Source organism: Brienomyrus brachyistius, unplaced genomic scaffold (genome assembly GCF_023856365.1).
Source record: "Brienomyrus brachyistius isolate T26 unplaced genomic scaffold, BBRACH_0.4 scaffold214, whole genome shotgun sequence".
In the NCBI taxonomy this organism is placed as follows: domain Eukaryota; kingdom Metazoa; phylum Chordata; class Actinopteri; order Osteoglossiformes; family Mormyridae; genus Brienomyrus; species Brienomyrus brachyistius.
This window is the reverse complement of record NW_026042489.1, coordinates 164,370-175,214: the sequence shown is the minus strand read 5'-3', so window position 1 is coordinate 175,214 and position 10,845 is coordinate 164,370. Positions and strand designations below refer to the sequence as shown.

General features: G+C 38.0%; 1 long non-coding RNA gene across 1 annotated transcript; it reads right to left on the bottom strand.

Annotated features, from left to right (window-relative positions):
- Positions 1–407: 407 nt before the first annotated feature.
- On the bottom strand, positions 408–5,561 carry LOC125728237 (uncharacterized). Its single transcript, XR_007388961.1, has 3 exons — positions 5,379–5,561; positions 568–632; positions 408–475 (listed from the first exon to the last, which is right to left on the bottom strand). It is a non-coding gene; the product is annotated as an uncharacterized LOC125728237 (long non-coding RNA).
- Positions 5,562–10,845: the final 5,284 nt, after the last annotated feature.

Here is a 10,845-nt window from a genome sequence, read left to right as displayed (position 1 = left end):
CCAAAACATGTTCGGGAACAGTGTGAACTTGGTCTCATTCTGGATTTTGGTCAAAATTATACCGTCTTCTTTCGCCTTTCCCAAACGAGGTAATGATTATAAAATGCTCTCCACTCTAAGTTGTCCAGACATCCATAAACATCACATTTTCCCCACTGACTAACGGGAGGCAGGAAACCAATGTCAGAGGGTAACGGCCGACATCTCCCAAGAGCTACTTGACTTGCGGACAGCATACCATTGGCCAAGACAACCAGATCAATTACCGATGCCCAATATTTTGATTTTCAAGATTCCATCTACAGACTTTTAAAAAGGACAATCTACATCACAACACCGACAGAAATGGGAAACTTACATCGTTGTCAAAGCGTCCAAAGTTGATGAGACCTGGGTTACTAAAATCTCCCGGCTTGTTGTGGTAGATACTCATGAAGAAGTTCAAGGTGAAGGTCGAGATCATGGAAGCGAAGAACTGAAAGATACGGGTCACTGAATAGTTACATTTCACCAGAGCCCCGTGGCGGGGCAAGGAGATCAGGTATGCTAATCGGAAACGTCACTCACGATTCTCCAGGTCAACATCTGGTTCCAGAAGGAGGCTCCCTCCTCCAAGCTGAAAAGGACACCACCTGCAAAACCGGAAACCATCAGAAACTGCTGCATAACTGCATTACTCACAGATCAGCTCCACTAAACTGGAAATATTCAGCAAAGGTCATACAGGGGTCTTTATTGCAAGGATAAGACTCCACTGGTGTGACTCCATGCCTTTGTGGCATTTTTTTCCTGGATTATTCATCAACACAGAGCCACCTTGTACTTTCCATCCTGAAACCGAAAAATCAATGGCGGAGGCCGAAGAAGCCCAACGCTGACAGGACACTCTAATAACCTTTTTTTTACTCATCATAGCTTCCCTTCTTCCTTGAGGGTAACATTAGATTCTGGAGGCATGGAACTGATCTGAGATCAGAGCTTCGGGTGTGTATATGGGTGTGTCGAGACTAGATGGTCAGTATGGATAACTAAGGTGCACTAAAATTGGGTGAGCAGGCAAGGCATGTCACCCAGGTTGTGTGACAATTATTTTATATATATGTATATATATATTCCATCCACCATCCCTCCTTTACGGAGAACTGCGTTATTTTTATTGTCCATTACGAAGAAAAAAAAAACTATATATATATATATATATATATATATATATATATATATGGGTGTATCGAGACTAGATGGTCATTATGGATAACTAAGGTGCACTAAAATTGGGTGAGCAGGCAAGGCATGTCACCCAGGTTGTGTGACAATTATTTTATATGTATGTATATATATATTCCATCCACCATCCCTCCTTTACGGAGAACTGCGTTATTTTTATTGTCCATTGCGAAAAAAAAAAACTATATATATACATATATATTTATGGGTGTATCGAGACTAGATGGTCATTATGGATAACTAAGGTGCATTCAAATTGGGTGAGCAGGCAAGGCATGTCACCCAGGTTGTGTGACATTAATTATTTTATATATATGTATATATATATTCCATCCACCATCCCTCCTTTATGGAGAACTGCGTTATTTTTATTGTCTATTGCAAAAAAATAACACAAAAAAACTATATATATATATACACACATATATATTTATGGGTGTATCGAGACTAGTTGGTCATTATGGATAACTAAGTTGCACTAAAATTGGGTGAGCAGGCAAGGCATGTCACCCAGGTTGTGTGACAATTATTTTATATAAATGTATATATATATTCCCTCCACCACCCCTCCTTTACGGAGGACTGCTTTATTATTAATATCCATTGCGAAAAAAAAACACAAGAAAAAGAAAAAATATCTATATATATATACATATATATATATATATATACATATACACATATATACATACACATATATACATATATATATACATATATACATACATATATACATATATATATATACATATATACATATATATATATACACATATATACATATATATATATACATATATACATATATACATATACATATATACATATATACATATATACATATACATATATACATATATACATATATATATATATATATATATATATATATATATATATATATATATGGGTGTGTCGAGACTAGATGGTCAGTATGGATAACTAAGGTGCACTAAAATTGGGTGAGCAGGCAAGGCATGTCACCCAGGTTGTGTGACAATTATTTTATATATATGTATATATATATTCCATCCACCATCCCTCTTTTATGGAGAACTGCGTTATTTTTATTGTCTATTGCAAAAAAAAAAAAAAAAAAAACAATACATATATACATATATATTTATGGGTGTATCGAGACTAGATGGTCATTATGAATAACTAAGGTGCACTAAAATTGGGTGAGCAGGCAAGGCATGTCACCCCGGTTGTGTGACAATTATTTTATATGTATGTATATATATATTCCATCCACCATCCCTCCTTTACGGAGAACTGCGTTATTTTTATTGTCCATTGCGAAAAAAAAAAACTATATATATACATATATATTTATGGGTGTATCGAGACTAGATGGTCATTATGGATAACTAAGGTGCATTCAAATTGGGTGAGCAGGCAAGGCATGTCACCCAGGTTGTGTGACATTAATTATTTTATATATATGTATATATATATTCCATCCACCATCCCTCCTTTCTGGAGAACTGCGTTATTTTTATTGTCTATTGCAAAAAAATAACACAAAAAAACTATATATATATATACACACATATATATTTATGGGTGTATCGAGACTAGTTGGTCATTATGGATAACTAAGTTGCACTAAAATTGGGTGAGCAGGCAAGGCATGTCACCCAGGTTGTGTGACAATTATTTTATATAAATGTATATATATATTCCCTCCACCACCCCTCCTTTACGGAGGACTGCTTTATTATTAATATCCATTGCGAAAAAAAAACACAAGAAAAAGAAAAAATATCTATATATATATACATATATATATATATATATACATATATACATATATATATACACATATATACATATATATATACATATATACATACATATATACATATATATATATATACATATATACATATATATATATATACATATATACATATATACATATACATATATACATATATACATATACATATACACATATATACATATATACATATACATATATACATATATACATATATATATATATATATATATATATATATATATATATATATATATATATATATATATATATATATGGGTGTGTCGAGACTAGATGGTCAGTATGGATAACTAAGGTGCACTAAAATTGGGTGAGCAGGCAAGGCATGTCACCCAGGTTGTGTGACAATTATTTTATATATATGTATATATATATTCCATCCACCATCCCTCTTTTATGGAGAACTGCGTTATTTTTATTGTCTATTGCAAAAAAAAAAAAAACTATATATATATATATATATATATACATATATATTTATGGGTGTATCGAGACTAGATGGTCATTATGGATAACTAAGGTGCACTAAAATTGGGTGAGCAGGCAAGGCATGTCACCCCAGTTGTGTGACAATTATTTTATATAAATGTATATATATATTCCCTCCACCACCCCTCCTTTACGGAGGACTGCTTTATTATTAATATCCATTGCGAAAAAAAAAACACAAGAAAAAGAAAAAATATCTATATATATATACATATATATATATATATATATGGGTGTGTCGAGACTAGATGGTCAGTATGGATAACTAAGGTGCACTAAAATTGGGTGAGCAGGCAAGGCATGTCACCCAGGTTGTGTGACAATTATTTTATATATATATGTATATATATATTCCATCCACCATCCCTCCTTTACGGAGAACTGCGTTATTTTTATTGTCTATTGCAAAAAAAAAACAGAAAAACTATATATATATATATATATATATATACATATATATTCATGGGTGTATCGAGACTAGATGGTCATTATGAATAACTAAGGTGCACTAAAACTGGGTGAGCAGGCAAGGCATGTCACCCAGGTTGTGTGACAATTATTTTATATATATGTATATATATATATATATTCCCTCCACCACCCCTCCTCTACGGAGGACTGCTTTATTTTTATTTCCATTGCAAAAATAAAACATTTTAAAACACAAAAAAAAAAAAAAAACGAAAATAATAATAATAAAAATTATTTTGAATGTGTATTCAAATAAGTTTGAATGTGTGTGAACTATATATAAATATATATATACACATGCATATACAGAAATATATACACACACACACACATATATATATATAAAGACACACACAGACACACACTCACATAAACACATACACACACTGTGTACAGTCTTATGCAAAGGTTTGGCACCCCTTGACAAATAACATCTTTTCAATTACAAAAGCAACAATATCAGTTAATACAGTCTCTTTAGGAACTGGGGGGAAAATACACAATATTTTCAGCAAACATTGATGAATAGTTACTTTTTATGCCATAAATTGAACAAAATTACAAAATAAAAACATTATTATGGCACTCTGCAAAAGTTTGGGCACCCTACGTAATCAGTACTTAGTAACACCTCCTCTGCCAGATATCACAGCTTACAAGCGCTTCTTATAGCCAGCTGAAAGGCTTTCAGTTCTTGTACTTGGGATTTTCTCACATTCTTCCTTGCAAAAGGCTTCTAGTTCTGTAATATTCTAATATATCAAGGGCTGTATTGTCAAATAGGAGATCGGCAGCATTCTCCCACCTGAGAAAACTGTACTACAATGCCCTTGATAGTGTGTAGAAACACACTCGTCAGCTCTAGTCCTCCTGTAACAACGCAAAAGGACTGGCAACCCTCAGGTATTTATGCGTGCGATTGTATGATAAATTCACCCTGACAGTCTCACACTTCTCTTGGTACCAACAGGTCTCATGGAATATATAAAAGGCAACTGCAACAATTATACTCGGCACTAAACATCGAGGCACGGAAATGCAGCAGAGCTTGTGTATTTCTCAGGATGCATTCTAGTAAAATGCCCGGAAAATGAGCTAAAGACATATTTCAAGGGGCACTATATAAAACCGATGGAAATTTTACTGATTAAATAAAAGGAAAAGCATTGTTTGAAAAATCACAAATGTTTCTAAGATTCAATGCATCGCTTTTTGACCACATCATAGCGATGAACACATCATTGTTCCTGACAATGTCCTAATACAGAAATAAAACTTTATGTTGGTAAACTCAAAAAGCCTTCAGCTGTCACACTGGCTAACGATCTCAAACGATTATAAAGCAGCATTTTGAAAAGCGCTGTTTTAAAATAACAGCTACAACACTTACCTTGTCTTCTGGCCAAATGCTTTTCACGGCTTGGCACTCCAACGGTGCTGAAACGAAATTTGTATTTCCTCCTACCTCATTTGCCCTTCAGTTCTTGTTTTCTCCCTTTGGATGTTTTTTTCCTTCTTCTTTGGATATTGTTTTTTATTTTTGTTTGTTTTTTTTACTTTGCATGTTTTTCCTTCTTCGGATATTATTTTTTTGGCTTATTTTTTTAGACGATGTTTTTTTCGTCTTCTTTAAAAAATTTTTTTTTTTCATCCTTTTGATGTTGTTTTACGGAACAAGAGCCGTACAGTGCTACTCTATCAGGAGGTAGCGCCAACTGAACGCCTTGAAGCAGTACCCAGCTCTTTTATAGGGAGCGTCAACCCGAAGTCAAGTTCTAGAACGTTGCACTCACTTTTCATTGGTTTCCCAGCTATGCTGTCAGAATAATGTTTGCTGATTGGTCGAAAATTTTAAAACGTACCCGAGTACTGTAAAAAAACTCAAGATCTTGCTACCCTACGGAGCACCCATAAGGTGATTTTTTTTATACGTTATATGCAGCTATTTGTAGCAGGCCGTAATTAGACTAATCCACCCTTTGTCAATAAAGCCAACAAGAGAACAGGTTGCCCAAAGTTTGCTCAGGTACACGCCACAGCACAACCTTAAAAACACATCCAGCACAAATCACACTAGTGAATGACACAGCAAATCACAGCAATAAAAAAGACCCCTATGGGCAATCCAGCACCCAGACTACAGGTGCCAAAAGGCCCAGCCTGCCTAATAATGAACCCAAAATATACATACAACAAAGAAAAAGACACAAACAAAAAAGAAAATAAAACTAGCCAGCTGCTCCCACTAAACCCCGCTCCCGAGGCCACTAAGCCGGCTGGCTTGATAATACACGATACAACCTCAGATAAAACATATTAAAGCAACACCAGGGAGGTTTACAACCTGATCCTTAAAATTATCGACCCGTAATTCCACCTTGAAAACCCCTAAAGAACAGTAGTTTACCCCATGACTCACTGCCCCATTCAAACAAAAAAAAAACAGGTTTTTGGGGTAACCTTTAGGTCAGCTCTTCAAAACCAGGTATGAGGACTCTTCAGCTAATCAGTCCTCTAATTAGAAATCTAATTAGGGAGTTGCAGCGAAAACCTGCATACACACCGGCCCTTTGCGGATAAGATTGTTCACCCCTGAAACAAGCAAACAGAAAGGCTGCTACACTGCAAATTCAATATGCCCGCCGATGCTCCACCAAATCTATCAGGACCCTGCCTGTCTTTCCCGTGCCTGCTCCTTTGCCAATATGCCCTACCATCGGAACATGCACAGCCATCTCGCCCCGGCTATGCCTCCAGTCCGAACTGCAGTTCCTATACCTGCCTATAATTGCCTGGCTACAATCCATCCCCCAAAATGAAATTGATGACCCAACGATCACAGCTAAGAATTCTATCCCCAAACCACTGGTCTTCCTCCCCAACCGAACGATCATTCACTGACCGTGGTAACTTATAAGGGTTGGTATGATGACCAGTGGTGGACCTCACCGAACGTTTAACTGGTCTCTACACCTCGGGGGGGACATAACCTCCTCCATTATACGAGGCCTACTTGTGGATGCTCTATTGCGACCCCTCCCACCAGCCCTGTCCCCGTAAAATCACAGAGTCCTCATCCGATTCCATTTCTGTTGCCCCTGTGGGCAACCCAGACTCAGGAGACATTACCAGAACATCTTCCCCTGACATAACAATCCCCTGTGGTACTGGACGCAACTCTGTTCGGTGAACTTGACGGACAACCCCGTCCCCCTCCATTGGAGTTGCAGAGTAAACTGCACCCTGATCTTGGGGACACCGAACTACCATATACAAACAGGCATCCCAATGATCCTGTATTTTACCTCGAACATGGTTCCGCAAACACACCAGCTGACCTTCATCAAACCCCTAATCATTAACCAACTCATTGTGTTTCCGATTTCGTGGTGTGGCTTGTTCCTCCAACTAAGCCTTCACATACTCTTGAAGCACCTGCAAACTTTCCTGATGGTTTTGTACCCATTCCTCCAAAGGTCCACCATACTGACTGATCCCGGCAGGAGCCTGAAGATAGTGTATCGGTAATCGAGGCTCACAGCCAGACCTTAAATAAAAAGGCATCATCCAGTCATTTGGTGGGGTGTAGTATTGTAAGCTTCTCTGCTGGAGGAAGTGTGTGAAGCAAATTGTGCAAAAAAAATATTAAAGCAACACCAGGGAGGTTTACATCTAGATCCTTAAAATGATCGACCTGCAATTCCACCTTGAAAATCCAATTACCATATAAAGGATACAAGATGTAAAGATGACAAATGACATGGCACACATTTGTTGTTTAGACTGTTGTGTCAGGTTAATTGAAAGCTGAAGGATCTTAGTGTTTACTAGTCTAAGTAACAGAATGTCTAAACACTGTGCTTGCCTTTATGGGTTTTTAAGCAGAACATATAGGTATAGAAACATATTAACATTACGTTTCACGATTCACTGACTGGAGAATAGGAGAATATACACATCAATATTACTACTTAAGTTAACTAACCCTAATCCCAACCCCTATTGGCACGGAGCCCGCCAGGGTTCAGGTGAGATATAAATCTGTAATCTGTATCAATGGTTTTGCTATCCATACCCACCCTATTAATGTTAGCTTCCCAGGGTTTCTTGTTAGACAAGCTCTGTGTCTCTCTATACCCCCATTTACTGCACGACTGATTGTCCATTTATAAAGAATCAAATAGGGTGAAGATGGTTTTAGTTTACAATTACTCTGGAAGGTGACCAGATTAAAAAAAACTAAATACCATGCCTACGTGTATGTAATCTCCATCACAGTCCCCATTTTCCCCATAATCCTCGTTTTGATAGTGCCAATTTGTGTAATGTGAGTTTTTTTTTTTTTTTAAAAACTGTTATAGAAGAACATACTGGATGCCACATGTGTACAATTACCCCTTTCTAATTAGGGGGGTCCGTTGTGTCAGCTACAGCCTTTACTAACATACACATAAGTATACAGTCTTACAGCACTTTTGTTTTCCTTTTGTATTTAATGGTTTTCCATTTAGGGGGCAGCATGGTGGTGCAGTGGTTAGCACTGTTGCCTCACACCTCTAGGGCCCGGGTTCGAGTCTCCACCTGGGTCACATGTGTGTGGAGTTTGCATGTTCTACCCATGTCATCGTGGGGTTTCCTCCGGGTACTCTGGTTTCCCCCACAGTCCAAAAACATGCTGAGGCTAATTGGAGTTGCTAAATTGCCCATAGGAGTGTATGCGTGAGTGAATAGTGTGTGAGTGTGCCCTGCGATGGGCTGGCCCGCCATCCTGGGTTGTTCCCTGTCTCGTGCCCATTGCTTCCGGGATAGGCTCCAGACCCCCCGCGATCCAGTAGGATAAGCGGTTTGGAAAGGCTGCCTAACGCCCTTAATTTGTTTGCAATTTCGCCAGGTAGGCTACCTTCTTTAAACTGCGTTTTGCTAGACTACACATTTCGAGATGTTTTATTGTAGTCTTGGTAAATATATATATATAGTTTAGCCTAACCCAGCCACTTAAGGGAGCAAGCCAGCTCAGGTAGGTGCCAGTCCCAAGCCCGGATTAATGGAGAGGGTTGGCGTCAAGAAATAAAGAGAAATAAAGACAACTAATACTCCTAGTTTGCGAGATCTGACTGCAATGGCAGCACTGCTACAAGGGTGTGGATAAATCTATACAAATATCACCTGCATGCACATTACTTCTTTTACAATAACCAACTCCTGATCCATACTGTTAGTCGTGAAAAAAAAAACTATCGTGTACATAGAGGCCCTGTGTAAAAAGATAACTGCCAAGGAAAAGATCAAAAACATTTATTTCAAGGATACAAAGTTTTTATGGTCATGTACAGTGTACAGTGCAATTCTTATTTGATTAACTTGAATGTCTCCACAGACTAGACGATTAAACAAATAAAGCAGCGCAACATTACAATAACTAATAACAAATAAACAAAGCTCACGAGTACTATTACAGTATTTATATCATTTATTTAAACTTAATTTTACCAGGTAAATTAACTACAAAGCAGTTACCACTGCTTTACCTGCTTCTCGGGAGAAATAGCAGATATACGTCATGTATGTGACTAAATTCTTAAGCCAATAAGGGCAAAGTTGTGTCGTAATGGAGGCGGATCCAGTTTGTGCAGCCGGTTAAAGACACTACGGGCATGTAAATGGAGAACGAAATTATAGTTATACCGAATCTCCTACACACAATACCAAGGTTACCAACTTTGGTCAGCTGACCGGAGTGAGACGTTCAATTCCCGTAAGATTTCTTTGCGCCAGCCTGAGAGTCTGAAAACACGTCACACCAGATGCATGAGAGATGGAAACCTGGGATATTCAGTCGAATCAGATCAAATATGATGCTAAGTTAGTACTAAGTTAAAATATGTTCCGGACTTGTAACATGCACCCATGATTTGGAACAGTCAGCAGGCTGTCTCTGGCCACGCCCCCTACACTCGGTCCGGCCCCTGGCTTTTCCTGAATTCTGATTCCTTTAGATAAACATTGACTTCATTGATATTGTTATTGATTTATCGACAGACCATCATACGTTTTAGACGTTATAATAACAACACTCTATTGATCCCCAAAGAGAGAAATTCTCTCCTTGCCTGCCCCCTCTTACTGTCCATGATACACAAGCACATATGTAGAAAAACGTCAGCTTGGAAGCCAAGGCTGGACTTAACCTACTCCTTAGGGTTCAACTGGAAACTGCCCCATGGCCGAGCGGTCTAAAGCCTCCTGCGCAGCGAAAATGGCCTTTCAAAGTAAGGGGTATTCTATTCTCCGAAGTAAGGCGTGGGTTCGAATCCAACTTCCGACAAAAGTTCTTCAATCGCTACAGCAGAATTTGAGCCACTGATCGGCTTTAATTGCTTTGTTTTATTTTTGCGTTTCAGGCAAAACTACATAACACTTAAGAGGTGCAGGATGATCTGTCTTGCTCTCGCGAGGTTTTTGTACGACGTGACATGGTGACATAATGCAGCGGACGATAAAAATCTAACCACAATGCATTGCGTCAGGACCAGAATGTATTGCTTTAAGCCAGCGCTGTATGTGGGTACATGAAGTGGAAAGCACCCAATAACAAACATAACATTTAAAAAAAATCTACAAACTAGTGGGAATATAAAATAAAATAAATGTGTCTGGGCAAATTGGTAAGTTAAATTAAATCGTTTTAAGCAGTGTTAAGCAGTGTGTGGTTTTAAACACGAGTAGCATGTACCGTGTTGACGGCGCATGAACGTATCTTGGCAGCACATGTAAAACTTAGATTTGCAAGCGGGATGTGAAACAGCATTTAGGTGTTTAAAACAGCAATAGAGTGCGTGTTTGTTCACGCAGTTACA